The 12186-nt window shown below is 37.1% G+C and overlaps 1 long non-coding RNA gene across 1 annotated transcript; it reads right to left on the bottom strand.

Annotated features, from left to right (window-relative positions):
* Nucleotides 1-430: 430 nt before the first annotated feature.
* Nucleotides 431-11932, bottom strand: LOC133371345 (uncharacterized). The gene is made up of 3 exons (XR_009759307.1): nt 11880-11932; nt 10308-10385; nt 431-600 (listed from the first exon to the last, which is right to left on the bottom strand). It is a non-coding gene; the product is annotated as an uncharacterized LOC133371345 (long non-coding RNA).
* Between the last annotated feature and the right edge of the window lie 254 nt (nt 11933-12186).

Below are 12186 nucleotides of genomic sequence, written 5' to 3'. Positions count from 1 at the left end.
CAACAAAAAGTAGTGCAATTTTTGGATAAAACTTATCAGCCTTTAAAAGATGTGCTTTCAGGATGGCAGGTAACATTAAGACTGAAGGAATTAAGCTATTTAAAATCATTAGCGCTGGATTGTGTGCGGAGACTTCTAGTGGCGAGGAAGCCGAAGACGTCTATGGAGGCTTATCCTGATTGGCTAGAAGAAAAACACCTAATAAAATATTTTCAAGATATTCACAGAACTCGACTTACTACGGCTGATGATGAGGCTCCGCCTGTCTTTTGGAGTCAAATTGACAATAAAGACACGTTAGTGCCAAATGAGGAATTTAACATATGGTTGGAAAAAGTAATCGATTGTTTAAAACAGAGGCAGAAAATCATAAAACAAAGAAGAGACGATAAACAAGAACGAGTGAAGTCAACATCGGTGGCGGTGGCGTCGAGAATCCAGTCCGAAGCTCGGGTCCCGATTGAAGCAGTTCCCAAAAGGAGAACGGAAGCGGTTGCTGAGATCGATGAGGAGGAGAGACGGGCCCAATGGGTTTTGCAGGGGGTGTCTTCTAAGGAAGCGCCCCCGACAATCGGTGAGGTGATGGGGATGCAGGGAGATCTGGAAACAATGCAGAGTGGTAGATTAAAAAATAAGGGAAGAAGTAGAAAGCTTAATGAAAAAGGAGGGGATGGTACAGACAGTAGTTCAGAGCAGGAAAAAACACCCGAGACGGTACGAAAAAGACCTAGAACTGGATTAGTAGGGAAGGAAGAAGGGGGTAAAGCGATTGAGACTGCTCAGAATTGTATAACAGATGTAAGCGATGAGTCCTTAATGGAGGGAATCTCAGTAATAGAAACAGAGTTGGGAAGCCGAGGGAAGGGTTATGTAGGTGATACCGGTATGGCTTCTGGCGCTTGTGGGTTTTCTTCCTTTCATAGGCATGGAGAAGCAGTTCTGCAATCGAGGGTGGAGCGAGGAGCAGGAGTGAAAGCGAGACAAGAGACTTTTCTAATGGACATTGAAAGAGAAGCACGATCCACATTAACATTGAAAGACATTTTTTTGAAAGGAAACACAAGGACAGATTCTGTGAGTATTGTGGAGAGTGCTTCCTCACCTGGAATGCAGAGTCCTATTAGAGCATCATTGGTGCAAAGGGAACAAGGGGAAGCTAGTACAGCTCATGAGTCTTTAGGTCAGTCCCATCCGAGTGGTTCTGGACTTTCGCAATCTCTTTCTTATGCAAAGGCAACAAGAGGCAATACGCAGAGGAAGGACATTAATTCATCAATGCCTAGGTGGTATTTTGAGGGGGATGAAGAAGATTATTTAGAGAGTTTCCTTAATACTGCTTCAGAGGATAGAGATCCTAGAAAGAGATATGTGGTACGTTTTCGTTATGTAGGAATAGAAGCTGAAAAAGACACGAGGGCTTATGTCACTAAAGTGTTTATAAGAGATACTTTAAACTTTCCCAAAGAGGATATTGTGGCTGTGATACAGTTACCTGGTTCCAAGGAGACGGATGTCTGCCTTGCTTCAGAGCGTGCTTACAGACAATTTTGGACGGCCAGTAGGGCTGCCTGTAGAGCAGATAACTTACTTTTGAGAGGTTATGAAATGATACCATTGTTTCGTGGGGATACTAGAGTACTCACGATCAGTTTACGTACTACTACTGTTCCGGCACAGGATGTAGCACTTTGGGTGATGAAATATGCAGACATTTTAATGGGTCCAACTAAAAAATATGATGAAGAAGGTTTCTGGACTGGAGAATACCGATGTGTGGTTTCTTTTAAAAACCGTTCTGAAGGGACTAGGCAGGGTTACATACCTAAGTATTTCTTTTTAGGATCAGATCGGGGAATTACGAGATATAGTGGCCAACCTGCTGCTTGTTTTCAGTGTGGGGCGTATGATCACATACGACGCAATTGTATAACATCGCTTTGCGCAAAGTGTGGGGAGCGAGGCCATCAAACGGCTTTTTGTCATCGTGGCATTACGTGCAATCTGTGCGATGAGATGGGACATACGTATCTTTGGTGCCCTCAGGCATATTACAATCGACAAGATGCAGATAGATGTGCAAAGGCAGAAAGAATGGCAGAGTCAGGAAAACAAAAAGCTGATGCGCAAATGAGAAAGAAAGCTAGACAGGAAGGAGGGATGGGAAAAGAAGAGAGGGCAAGTAGAGCACACTTTGAAAATTTGGTAGAGTCTGATACTCAAGGGAAGAAAACTGTTTCTATGGAAAAAAATGATAATTTTCAAGAAAGGCAGGATGAATGGAATATGGTGCAGAAGGGGAAAGGAGGGAAAAGTAAACAAAAGACAAAGCATTTAGAAACGGTAAATAATGGGAAATTATTTTATAAAAAAAAATAGATACCGGGTCTTAAGTGAAGAAGTGGTAATAGAAGGGGAAAGTGTAATTGTAAATGAGGAGATGAGTCATAGTAATGAGAAGGAACAACAAAAGACACAACAGACACAAAAAAATATTCAAGATGGAGAAGGAATAAAAGAACAAAGAAAACACAAAAACAGACCCCCTCCTGCAAAACCCCCTCCTGCTGAACCCCCTCCCACTCCCATTCCCTTTAACGCTTTTTCTCTTAGTCAGACTACACTTCAGAATTTTTCTGAAGGGGTAGAAAGAGTGGATGAGGTCCAAGAAAAGGTAACTTGAAGAGAAGATAAGGAATGAGACTATTTTGCATTTAGGTAATAAAGTTTTATGCTAAGTTTAATGGTAAATTTTAATGGAAAATTTTTTATGTGTTTCTTTTAAAGTATTGTATTTTAAGTTATTATTTTGATGTGATTTTTTATAAAATAGGTTTGAGAGGTATATTTTGTATTAGAGTTAGGTTAGAGAGGTAAATTATATGTATTAGTTAGATATGTTTTTCGGGGAGTGGCGATATTGTTACGTGATTTCGCGTGCGGGATGTAACCTAGTAGTATGAATAATTTAAATAAAAAATCTTACCTAAAAAAAAAAAAAAAAAAAAAAAAATCTTACCTAACCCTAACCCTAACCCTAACCCTAACCCTAACCCTAACCCTAACCCTAACCCTAACCCTAACCCTAACCCTAACCCTAACCCTAACCCTAACCCTAACCCTAACCCTAACCCTAACCCTAACCCTAACCCTAACCCTAACCCTAACCCTAACCCTAACCCTAACCCTAACCCTAACCCTAACCCTAACCCTAACCCTAACCCTAACCCTGATTTAGTGGGAGAAGGTGGTAGTTTTTTGGAGCTCCTGCAGATCCAAAACAAAACGCTTTTATCTTCAAAATCTTTTCAACATGCCACTGCCTCAATGCTTGAGGTAGGTGGAGGAGACTCTGGTGCATCTTTTGAGACCAGTATGAATCCTGACAGTGGAGGGGATCCTCAAAAAAACACTGTTGAAGAAAGACCCTTTCAAAATGCTGCTGAGACTTGCCTGGATACAATGGAGGACAGTGAGTACAAAGAGGGATTTTCAAAAGCCCAGCTTTCCCTAAGTGATGAAATGTTTGCAATGCCAGTGATTTTGAAGGAGGGGGAGATCCCTGAAGTGTTGGTGGAGGTTGAAGTGGGCCCCCAAATCCCCTCAAAAGAGCTTGCAAACTTAGAAGAAGCTGAGACCCCTAGGACTCCCATAGAACAAACAGTAAATAAAATGGCTGACAGTGATTCAGCAGTTCCATTTAAAGCTATGGAGACTGAAAGTGTCTGTGGAAAAAAGTTTACAGAAGCCTTGCTGGCTGCAGAAACTTTGAGAGAGCGTGAAAAGTTTCAGAGAGAGAGTCTTATAGGAGATAATGTCAAACAGCAACAATTGCAGGCTGCTGACAAAATGCAAAAAGAATTTTCACCAGAAACAGGAGATTTTTCGTTAGAGGCTCAGCAGGAATTATTGAAAATGAAAGCAAGTTTGCATAACATAATAAAGGAAGAAAACTATTTTAATAGCTTTTCAAAAAAAGATATTCAAGACTATGGAAAAGATAAATACATAGAAGTAACAAAGAGGTTGAGAAGAAACAGAGCTGAACATGAGAAAATATATAATAAATATATTGTTGAAAATCAATTTGGAGATTTTTTCTCTCTTAAAGAGACAGTACAAATAGCAACCAGTCAGTTTGAAGAAAATGTGGAAGAGAGAGACAGATCTCCACACAAGTCACAGTTGATTTCTTTTGAGTTCCAAGCCTTACAGGAGAAAGATATTATACAATTTACAAGGGAATCGTTAGAACTATCACAAATAATAAATGAAAAAAATGTGAATGATATATCTCACAGTGAAGTAACTGTGGGACAAAATGTACAATCTGCTGAGGAAGTTTATATGCAAACTTTAATTCATCTTGAAGTTAATCAAGGTGATAAAGAACAACAAATAGAAGAACATATGGATATTACAAAAATGGAAAATAATACAAAAATTGAAAATAATATAGAAAATAATACAGAAAATAAACATGGAAAAATTAAAAGTGATAATGAATTAGAGGTAATAGATCTCACTGAACAATCCAGTGGTGAGGAAGAAGAAGATGAGGATAGCCAAGAGGAAGAGACAATGGTGGAAAGGAGTGGCCTATCAGAAATTTCTGAAGGGGAAGTTAATTCAGAATTTCTTATGGACATTTTTGAAAATGATTTCACTGGAACTGAGGATGATATGATAACGGCCTCTGAGTCTCGTGAAGACCCAAAATTTGCTGTACCGAAGGTGAGGGAGTCGAGGGAGAAACAAATTTTGGCAAAATGGACTGAAATAATACATAAAAAGTTACCTGAAGTGGAACAGATTATTTTACCTGCTAAATTTGAAAAACGTGACATGCTACACCTTTGGGGCTATGTGATGACCCATGTGGCTTTACCTGATGTTTCGACAAAAAAATTGACCAAATATAGTCAACAAAAAATAGTACAATTTTTGAACAAAACTTTTAAGCCATTAAAAGAAACACTTTCAGGTTTGAGGGTGAAGTCGAGACACAAAGAATTATGTTACTTAAGATCTTTAGCGATTGATTGTGTGTTAAGACTATTAGTGGCGAGGAAGCCGAGAACGTCTACAGAGGTTTATCCCGATTGGCTAGAAGAAAAACATCTGATAAAGCACTTTCAAGATATTCACAGATCTCGAGTTATTAAGACTTCTGATGAGCCTCCGCCTCCTTTTTGGAGCCAAATTGACAATAGAAGCAAATTAGTGCCGGAAGAAGATTTTATAACATGGTTGGAAAAAGTAATTGATTGTTTAAAACAGAGGCAGAAAATCATAAAACAAGGAAAAGATGATAAACAACAACGAGGGGAGTCAGCATCGGTGGCGTTGACAGTTCCCAAAAGGAGAATGGAAGAGGTTGCTGAGATCGATGAGGAGGAGAGACGGGCCCAATCGGTTTTGCAGGGGGTGTCTTCTAAGGAAGCACCCCCGACAATCGGTGAGGCGATGGGGATGCAGGGAGATCTGGAAACAACGCAGGGTGGTAGACCAAAAAATAAGGGGAGAAGTAGGAAGTTTAATAAAAAAGGAAAGGATTATATAGACAGTAGCTCAGACCAGGAAAAAACACCCGAGACGGTTAAAAAAAGACCTAGAATTGGATTACCGTGGAGTGAACAAGGGGGTGAGAAGATCCAGGCTGTTCAAGATTCCATAAGAAATGTATCTGATGAATTTTTATTAGAGGGAATCTCAGTATTAGAAACAAATTTAGAAACAGATTTAGAAACAAATTTGGGAAATGGAGGGAAGGGTCATAGGAATGATACTGGTATGGCTTCTGGCGCTTGTGGGTTTTCTTCTTTTCATAGGAATGAAGACAAAGTTTTGCAATCGAGGTTGGAGCGAGGAGAAAGAGTGAAAGCGAGACAAGAGACTTTTATAACTGATATTGAAAGAGAAGTACAATCTACATTAACACCAAAAGACATTTATCCAAAAGGAAATCCAAGAGCAGATTCTGTGAGTATTGTGGAAAGCTCTCGCTCACCTGGACTGCAGAGTCCTATTAGAACATCATCGAAGCAAAGGGAACGAGGAGAAGTTGGGATAACTCATAGTTCTTTAGATCAGTCCCGTCCCACTGGTTCAGGATTGCCACAAACTCGTTCTTATGCAAAGGCAACAAGAGGTAATGTGCAGAGGGAAGATAGTAATCCATTAATGCCTAGGTTGTATTTTGAAGGGGATGAAGAAGAATATATAGAGGGTTTTTTCAATGCTGCCTCGAACGAAAGAGATCCTAGAAAGAGGTATGTTGTACGTTTTCGTTATGTTGGAGTGGAGGCTGAAAAGGACACGAGGGCTTATCTCACTAAAGTGTTCTTAAGAGATACTTTAAAGTTTCCCAAAGAAGATATAGTGGCTGTGATACAACTACCTGGCTCCAAAGAGACGGATGTCTGCCTTGCTTCAGAGCGTGCTTACAGACAATTTTGGATGGCCAGTAGGGCTGCCTGTCAAGCAGACAATTTACTCTTAAGAGGTTATGAGATTATACCATTACTTCGTGGGGATACTAGAGTACTCACAATTAGTTTACGCACTACCACTATTCCGGCACAGGATGTAGCGCTTTGGGTAAGGAAATATGCAGACATTTTAATGGGTCCAAACAAAAAATACGATGAAGAAGGTTATTGGACCGGAGAATACCGATGTGTGGTTTCTTTTAGAAATCGCTCTGAAGAGACTAGGCAGGGTTATATACCTAAATATTTCTTTTTGGGATCAGACCGGGGTATTACAAGATACAGTGGCCAACCTGCTGCATGTTTTCAGTGTGGGGCGTATGATCACATACGACGTAATTGCACAACATCGCTTTGCGCAAAGTGTGGGGAGAGAGGTCATCAAACGGCTTATTGTCATCGTGGTATCACGTGTAATCTGTGCGATGAGATGGGTCATACGTATTTATGGTGCCCCCAATCATACTATAACAGACAGGATGCAGATAGAAGTGCAAAGGCTGAAAGAAGGGCAGAGTCAGGAAAACAAAAAGCTGTTATGCAGATGAAAAGGAAAGCTAGGCAAGAAAGAGATATGGGAAAAGAAGAGAGGACAAGTAGACCACAACCCGAAAGTCGGGCAGAGACTGATACTCAAGGGTGGAAAATTGATTCTATAAGAAATAATTCTCAAGAAAGACAGGATAATTGGAATACAGTTCAGAAGGGAAAAGGAGGAAAAAGTAAGCAAAAGACAAAGCATTTAGAAAGGGTAAATAATGGAACATTAATCACAGAAACAAATAGATACCGAGTCTTAGGTGAAAATTTGGAAATAGTACAGGATGCAAGGTTAGATCAAAATTTAGATCCTGGTGTAATGAGTCATAGTAATAAGGAAGGACAACAAAAGACACAAAAAAATATTCCAGACAGAGATTTCATAAAAGAACAAAGGAAACCAAAGAAAAAATATATAGAACAAAGGCATCAGGAAGGAACTAATCTAGAAGAAGAACAAAGGAATGAAAATATTAAAGAAACAAAGTCTCAATTTTTAGATTCACAACAAGAAAATTCTTTGCTCATCAAGCCGGTTGTTGAATCTATCGGAAGAAAAGACTTAGAGGAATTGCAAGAAGTTAATCTGTCACAACAGAATTTGCATGTACAAACAGTGGTAATAGATAACAGTTCTCCAATTTTCCCTTTAAATATCCCTGAAGAACCCCCTCCTATTCCTTTTACCAATACTTCTCCCAGTAAGACTACACTTCAGGATTTACCTGAAGGGGTAGAAAGAGAAAATGAGATGCAAGGAGAGGTAACTTGAAGAGAAGAGTTAAAAACAAATAGTATTGTGGTGATAAAGATTTTAAGTTCAATAGTGAATCTTCCTTTTTAAGGCACTGTATTTTAAGAGATAGATAATTTGATTTAATATGTTTTTAATTTAAAGTTTTATTATTAGGGAAAATAATTTATAGGTTTAAATTAGATTATAATAAATTGTTTATAAATTGTTTAAAAATTGTTTATAAATAGGTTTTTTATAAAAATAAGTATAAATAAGTATAAATATAAATAGGTTTTATAAATAAGTATAAATATAAATATAAATATATTTTATGGTAGGTTTAAATTCAATTTCAAATTTAAATTTAAAAATTCTTTCCTGGAATGTTAGAGGTTTTAGAATGAAAACAAAAAGGGATGAGGTGCTTTCTTTATTACCCAGATTGTGTTATGATATTTATGTGCTTCAAGAGATAAATTTTAATAGTGAACAACAGAGATGCGATGCTCAGAAGTTGTGGAATGCGGGACCGTCGTTATGGTCTTACGGTGTGGACAATGTGACAGGAGTTGCGATTCTTTTTCGTTCTCGTACAGATCTCACCGTTGATTTTGTTTTGGAGGCCGTACCGGGACGGCTTTTAATTGTAGATTTTACAGTTATAGAGCAGATAGGTAATAGTAAAAATAGAAGAGTAGCGTTTAGATTGTGTGGACTTTATGCCCCAGTTAGTGTGGCAGAGCGAAAAAAGTTATGGGGTAATCTGAAAGATTATAGTAATACAAATAGAATTTTGTTAATAGTAGGAGATTTTAATAATAGGTCTAGGTTAGCTGATAGGAGTGCATATATATCATCAAAATTTAAAAATAAAAAATTGGCCGTGGGTTTAACGGTTGAAGAAAGAGAATTAGAAACATTTTTGAATAAGTTAAATTTAGTAGATAAGGCTTTAGAGATACAAAATGAATTAGATTATTTTCCTGTAGGTGTAAGACAAGCATATGTTAATAGTTATCCTGTTTTAGATGGTGTGAGGTATACTTTTTATCATCCTTTGTTTGCGAGTAGGATTGATAGAATACGTGCCCCTAAACAATTAAAGGTGGAAAAATGCAAAACAATTGTTACTCCGTGGTCAGATCATGTCATATTAGCGATGGAATTTAGTATGGGGCAAGTTTTTTCTCGAGGCAAGCCTTTATGGCGGTTAAGGCCTAAGTTGTTAGACATGTTAGAGTGTAAAGAGGTCATAGCCACAACATTAGCTATTCTTTTAACTTTATTTGATTTGTATGGGGATGATTTAAATCAATGGTGGGAACGTTTAAAGAGATCAGTAGTTAAACAATGTAGGAATTATGAAAGAAGGGCTAACCAAAATGAAATAAAACAATATCATGCTGCCGTTTATCAATTTTTAAAGTGTCACCTGTATGTTAATAAAGGCCAACCATATAATAAACAAGTTTTAGAACAATCCAGAAATACGATTAAAACTTATCATCAAAAACAGAGGGACAAAAGGAAAAGATATAAAAATAACAGAGCAAAGGGACCCATCATTGATATCGATGAATGGGCAAAGGTTAGAAACCCTAAAGTTCCAGTAGAATTTAAAGGATTAAAAAAAGATGAAGACAGCGATGTTGTCTTTCATCCCCAAGGTATGCTCCAGTTAATGGAACAATATTATGAAAATATGTTTAGTTTAAAAAATATTTCAGTTAAACAGGTGCATGACTATATAGTGGCCATACCAAAAGAGAGGTTGAAACATCTTTATGATGGGTTAAATGATGAAGATGAACAAATGCTGACAGCAGTTGTCACAGAGGAAGAAGTGGTGACGGCAATCGTTTCAGGGAAAGGAAAATCAGCACCGGGACCGGACGGTCTGGGCTGGAATTTTTATAAAATATTTAAGAAATGGCTAGCGAAACCACTTGCAGCGGTATATAATCAAGCCCTAGAGAGAAATAATTTACCTAATTCATTTTATAATGGTATTTTAATTTTTTTTCCGAAAGAAGGAGATCTTACGTTAGTAAAAAATTGGCGGCCTATAGCCTTAACAAACACTGATTATAAAATTTTAGCAAAAATATTTAATAATAGGTTAGCTAAGATAGCTAGTAAGATAATAGTTAAATTTCAAACAAGTGCAGTGCCGGGAAGAACTATGGTAGATTCACTACTTTTATTTCGAGAAATTTTTCAACTTGTACAAAAAGGGATGTGGAAAGGACATATGTTACAATTAGATCAAACGAAAGCTTTTGATAATATACATCATCGGTTTTTGTGGGAGATACTTCTTTGGAAAGGCATTCCGGCGATTTTCGTTAATCATCTTCGATTGATGTATGAAAAAGCAGTGGTAGTGCCTCAAATTAATGGATACAGAGGGAAACAAATAATGTTAAAGTCTGGTGTCAGGCAGGGATGTCCTATGAGTCCATTGTTATATGTGTTAGTTTTAGATGCTGTTTTATGTAAAATAGAGTTGGAAGATAGTTTAAAGGGAATCCAAATACCAATACCTGTTAATTTAATGCACATGTCAGGCTTGGACTCGGGTGATCTAAGTGTGAAGGCTGTTGCTCATGCAGATGATGTATCTATTTTAGTAAATGATAAACGAGAAATAGAAATAATCAGAGATTTGTTTGAACAATTTGGTCAGGCTTCTGGTGCCCAGTTAAATATGCAAAAGAGTTTTATAATATCGCCCAATAACATTAAGGGAAATATACAAGTAATGCCATTAGAATATCTGATTAGTAATAAAAATAAAAATCAAGCAATAAATTCAGAAGCTGTAGAAGGGCAAATTAAAATACAAGTTAAATTATTAGGAATTTATTTTGCAGTTAAATGGGAAGGGTGGGAATATAATTGGACTATGTGGAGAGATAAAGTTAAAGAAAAAATACAAATGTGGCAAAAATGGCATCTTTCTATCTATCAAAAAGCCATGTATGTTAGTACGTACTTAGTCCCAGTAGTAGGTAATTTGGCAGCTGTCTACCCACCACCTGAAAGGATCATTAAGGAAATCAATAAAATGGCATTTAAGTTTCTATGGGGAACGGCTAATTTCCCCCTTGCAAGAGCAGAGGCGTATAAATCTGTAGCACAGGGTGGTTTAAATTTTACAGCAATTGGTTTCAAATTTTTAGCAATTTTTGTTAGTCATAATTTTGGAAAATGGGCAGAGGTAGAAAGAAAAGAATTGGCACCACAATTTTGGTTGGTTGCCTTTGCCAAACACTGGAGAATTAAAGATTGGGCCAAAATATGGTGGGAAGAAGATAAGGTCAATTATAAAATCACACAATCGCTAAAGTGTTTGGGACCTGATTATTTGATTGAAATTTATAGTAATTTAAGAAAATGGAAATTAAGGGCAAGCATAATAAAAATTGAAAGGGGTGAACCAAAAATTATGAAAAAGAAAATTTATAGGAATTTATTAGAAGTAAATAGTTTTCAACCACAATTTGAAAAGAATGTAAAAAGGGAAAATTTATCTATGTACTTAAAAGAGCCTGTACACCAGATAGAATTCTTTAAAGATCAAAGAATTCCTTATAAACTATGGGACATCAGATGGAAGTTTTTTCATCAGATTTATAGCGTGCAAACAAATAAGCCGTGGCTAGCAAATGCTAACCAAGCTTGTCCACGATTAAGATGTCAGGAAGAAGCTGTAAGAACAGGGCAGACACAAAAAGAAACCATTCAACATTTTGTTAAAGATTGTGTATCTGCGAAAGAGACGTGGACTATAATAGCTAAAACTCTGGATTGGCCAGACCTTTTGAGGCAAAACTGGGAAACTATTGTTTCGGGAGCAGAACCAGAAAAAGGAATTCAAGGCCCGAGACAAAGAAAAGGAGTGAAAAGACTTAGAAATAAAAACTATGTAGTCAATAATTATTGGAAGGTACCCTGGACAACGATAAGAATTGTTAATTTATTTGTTCTAAGTATCTTATGTTGGCAACGGTTAAAAGAAATTAAGACTCAAAATATATGCAGTTCTGAAAGTACAATTAGGACAATATTATCAAAAATAAGAGAACTGAGTTTATTTGAAAAGGAAAAATTACCGCATGAGAAGTGGAGAAAATTCTGGCCGTGGACATCAGAGTCGACACCTCCTATAACATAGAGTTGAGATGAATATATTGTATTAGTGTTAAGTTAGTTAGGAAAATTATATGTATTAGCTAGATATGTTATTATGAGAGTGGCGATATTGTTACGTGTTTTCGCGTGCGGGATGTAACCTAGTAGTATGAATAATTTAAATAAAAAATCTTACCTATAAAAAAAAAAAATCTTACCTAACCCTAACCCTAACCCTAACCCTAACCCTAACCCTAACCCTAACCCTAACCCTAACCCTAACCCTAA

The sequence above is a fragment of the Rhineura floridana genome, chromosome 16 (genome assembly GCF_030035675.1).
Source record: "Rhineura floridana isolate rRhiFlo1 chromosome 16, rRhiFlo1.hap2, whole genome shotgun sequence".
Lineage (NCBI taxonomy): Eukaryota > Metazoa > Chordata > Lepidosauria > Squamata > Rhineuridae > Rhineura > Rhineura floridana.
The sequence above is the reverse complement of the archived record's forward strand: the minus strand, read 5'-3'. Positions and strand labels throughout refer to the sequence as shown.